Source organism: Gossypium raimondii, chromosome 8 (genome assembly GCF_025698545.1).
Source record: "Gossypium raimondii isolate GPD5lz chromosome 8, ASM2569854v1, whole genome shotgun sequence".
Lineage (NCBI taxonomy): Eukaryota > Viridiplantae > Streptophyta > Magnoliopsida > Malvales > Malvaceae > Gossypium > Gossypium raimondii.
This window is the reverse complement of record NC_068572.1, coordinates 28,396,136-28,400,145: the sequence shown is the minus strand read 5'-3', so window position 1 is coordinate 28,400,145 and position 4,010 is coordinate 28,396,136. Positions and strand designations below refer to the sequence as shown.

The following is a 4,010-nucleotide window of genomic DNA, read 5'->3' as shown; positions in this document are numbered from 1 at the left end:
TGCTGATGATAGGGATAGAGCTCTACGATAGTATGTCGTGCCAGTGTTTCATGATCTTAATCTGGGTATTAGGAGACCCGAAATTGAGGCTCAACAATTTAAGCTAAAGCCAATCATGTTTCGGATGCTTCAGACAATGGGTCAATTTAGTGGAATGCCTACCGAAGATCCTCATCTTCGTTTAAGATTGTTCATGGAGGTGAGCAATTCTTTCCAGTTAGCCGGAGTACCCGAAGATGCGCTACAATTAAATTTGTTCCCATATTCACTAAGGGAAAGAGCTCGAACCTGGTTGATCTCATTGCCACCAAATTTCATTTCAACATGGCAAGAGTTAGTAGAAAGATTCCTCATGAAGTATTTCCCGCCTAGAAAGAATGCTAAGTTGAGGAACGAGGTTACTACCTTCTAACAAATGGATGATGAGTCCTTATATGAGGTATGGGAAATGTACAAAGAATTATTCTGAAAGTGCCCTCATCATGGAATCCCTCATTGCATCCAACTTGAGACGTTCAATAACGGTCTCAATGCTCACACAAAGATGGTAGTGGATGCTTCTGCTAATGGTGCTCTCCATTCTAAGTCTGATAACAAGGCTTATTAAATCATTGAGAGAATTGCCAGCAATAATTATCCTAATCGAGTAGCATCAGGAAGACGAGTCACTGGAATACATGAACTGGATCCGCTTACTTCACTCGCATATTAGGTATCTTCGATTTATTCAATGCTTAAAAATTTTACCACTAATGGGTTTAATAGTTTTACAGCTCAGCCACCTAAGCACTTTGAAAGTATTGTCTGTGTTTATTATGGGAAAGGACATTTGTTGAAAGAATGTCCATCAAACCCCAAATTTGTGTATTACATGGGTAATCAAAACCAGAATCAAGGAAGGCAAGGACTGCAATCCAATTTTTATAACCCATCTTGGCGAAGCCACCCTAACTTTTCCTGGAGTAATCAAGGGGCTGGACCCAATAACACTTATGCCCAACCTAGACCGACTCAGCCACCTTTTTTTACCCAACAAGTTCAAAAGCAACCTTCAGTTGAAACTTCTAATGGCTTAGAAACCTTTTTTAAGGCATATATAGCCAAAAATGATGCTTTAATCCAAACCCAAGCAGCCACATTGAAAAACCTAGAAAACCAAATGAGCTAGCTTCCCACTAAACTTAGAAACCGTCCATATAGTGCTTTGCCTAGTGATACAGAGATTCCAAGAAATCTATGGAAAGAGCATTGTAAAACATTGACATAGAGGAGTGGAAAGACATTAGAGCCCAACATTGTCGAAGTTGAAGAGGAGCCAGCTGATGCTTAAGACTTAGTGGAAGTTCAACCGAGTGTTGAAATTATAGTTTCACCGAAACCAGAATCTGTAAAATCTGATAAGGTAACTTCTAAACTAGTTAATTTTGATAAACTAACAACTTTATTAGATGTAGAATTGCTACAAAAGATGAACCAACTAGTTCCAGTAAAGAAGTCTCCACCACCCTACCCTCAAAGACTTCAGAAGTAGAAGCAGGAAGTCCAATTCAAGAAGTTTCTAGACGGACTCAAGCAACTTCATATCAACATTTTGTTGGTAGAAGCACTTGAAAAAATGCCGAATTACGTCAAATTCATGAAGGATATCCTATCTAAGAGACAAAGACTTGGAGAAATTAAGATGGTAGCCTTAACGAAGGAATGCAATGCATATCTTCAAGATAAACTACCCCCAAAGTTGAAAGATCCTTGATGTTTTACCATAGCTTGAAAAATTGGAGCAACTTATTGTGGTAAGGCACTATGTGATTTGGGTGCAAACATCAACTTGATGCCCATGTCCATATTTAGAAAGTTGGGGATAGGTACGATTAAATTTAATTAGTAGATCTAGAAGGAAAATCGAGGATATATTGGTACATGTAGATAAATTTATTTTTCCTACTGAATTTGTTATTTTAGAATTTGAAGCAGATAAAGAGGTGCCAATCATCTTAGGAGGGCTTTTCCTAGCAACTGGAAGGACCCTTATCGATGTGCAGAAGGGCGAGCTTACTATGCGTGTTCAGGACGATCAGGTAACATTTAATGTTTTTAAGTCTATGCAATTTCCTGACACACTTGATGATTGTTCTGCAATATCCAATTTAGAGGAATTAATCATGGAAAAGGAACCCAACTATGTTGAGGACCCATTGGAGAAAATTTTGACATCAGACCCTCCAAATGATTAAGAGGGGGATGAATACTTAGTTCTGCTAGAAGCTAATCAAAGGGGATTTAAACCGCAATCTTGCTTTGAGTCTTTGGAGTTAGAGAATAGGGATTATGCCCAACCAAAAGCGTCAATTGAGGAGCCACCTAAACTAGAACTGAAGGTACTTCCCTCACATTTAAAATATGTTTATTTAAGTAATGCTTCTACTTTGCCTGTGATTGTTTCAGCAGAATGTTGAAATAATTCAATAAGGCTACCAGATAGACATATTCGATATTCATGGCATTAGTCTATCTATATGCATGCACAGGATCATCCTGGAAGATGGCAAGAAAAGGACGATTGATGGACAACAAATACTGAACCCCATCATGAAGAACGTGGTAAATAAAAAATTTATTAAGTGGTTAGATGCGAGTATAATTTACACTGTCTCAGACAGTTCGTGGGTAAGTCTGGTCCAGTGCGTGCCAAAGAAAGGTGGTATTACAGTCATAGAGATTGAAAACAATGAGCTAATACTAACCACAATGGTTACAGGATGGAGAATTTGCATAGATTACCGGAAGCTGAACAAGGCAACAAGGAAAGATCACTTTCCTTCATCATTCTTGGACTAGATACTAGATAGACTCATGGGGTGAGAATATTACTGTTTTCTCAATGGATACTCGGGGTATAATCAAATTACAGTAGTGCCAAAAGATCAACAAAAAACAACATTCAGATGCTCGTACGGTACATTTTCATTTAGACGCATGCCATTTGGTTTATGTAATGTACCTGCTAGATTTCAAAGGGGTATAATGTCTATTTTTACTAACATGGTTGAGAAATACTTGGAAGTCTTTATGGATGATTTTTTAGTGTTTAGAGACACTTATGATAATTATTTAGCCAATTTAGCCAAGGTACTAAGGCGATACGAAGAAACAAACCTTGTACTCAACTGGGAAAAGTGTCATTTCATGGTACGAAGGGAATTCTCCACTTATACCCATTCAGGAGACATTCCTAGATGAACACATACTGAAGGTAAATCATGTCCATAATACCCCTTGGTTTGCTGATAATTCAAACTTTTTAGCTTGTGGTTTGATGTCGATTGATAAGACGTATCATCAAAGGAAAAAGTTTCTTCACAATGTGAAGTACTATTTATAGGAAGAGCCATATTTGTTTAAGAAATGTGCAGATCAAATGATCAATAGATGCATGGCAGAAGATGAAGTACATAAGATTTTATATCATTGTCACACAGATCGAAGTGGGGGACACTTCGGAGGTACACGTACTGTGGTTAAAGTATTACAAGCCAGATTCTATTAGTCAACACTATTAAAAGGTACGTATGCTTACGTAAGGAGTTGTGATCGATGCCAGAGGGTTGGAAACATTACCAATAGAAATGAGATGCCCCGAATAAACATCATTGAGGTAGAATTATTCGATGTTTTGGATATTGACTTCCTTAGTCCTTTCCCTCCATCTTTTGGTCACAAGTACATATTGGTAGCAGTAAATTACGTGTCTAAGTGGGTTGAGGCTGAGGCATATTCGATGAACGATACTAAGATTGTGATGAAGTTTTTGTAGAAGCATGTGTTCACAAGGTTTGGAACCCCGAGAGCTATTATCAGTTGTGAAGGGTCCCATTTTTGTGAACAAATGGTTGAAATGGTTACTCGACAAACATGGAATGAAGTACAAGGTTGCCATAGCCTACCATCTGCAGACAAATGGGCAAGCTGAACTGGCAAACAAACATATCAAAGGCATACTCGAGAAGGTA

At 38.2% G+C, this 4,010-nt stretch overlaps 1 non-coding gene across 1 annotated transcript; it reads right to left on the bottom strand.

Moving 5' to 3' along the window:
- Positions 1 to 382: 382 nt before the first annotated feature.
- On the bottom strand, positions 383 to 489 carry LOC128032080 (small nucleolar RNA R71). Its single transcript, XR_008188210.1, has one exon. It is a non-coding gene; the product is annotated as a small nucleolar RNA R71 (small nucleolar RNA).
- Positions 490 to 4,010: the final 3,521 nt, after the last annotated feature.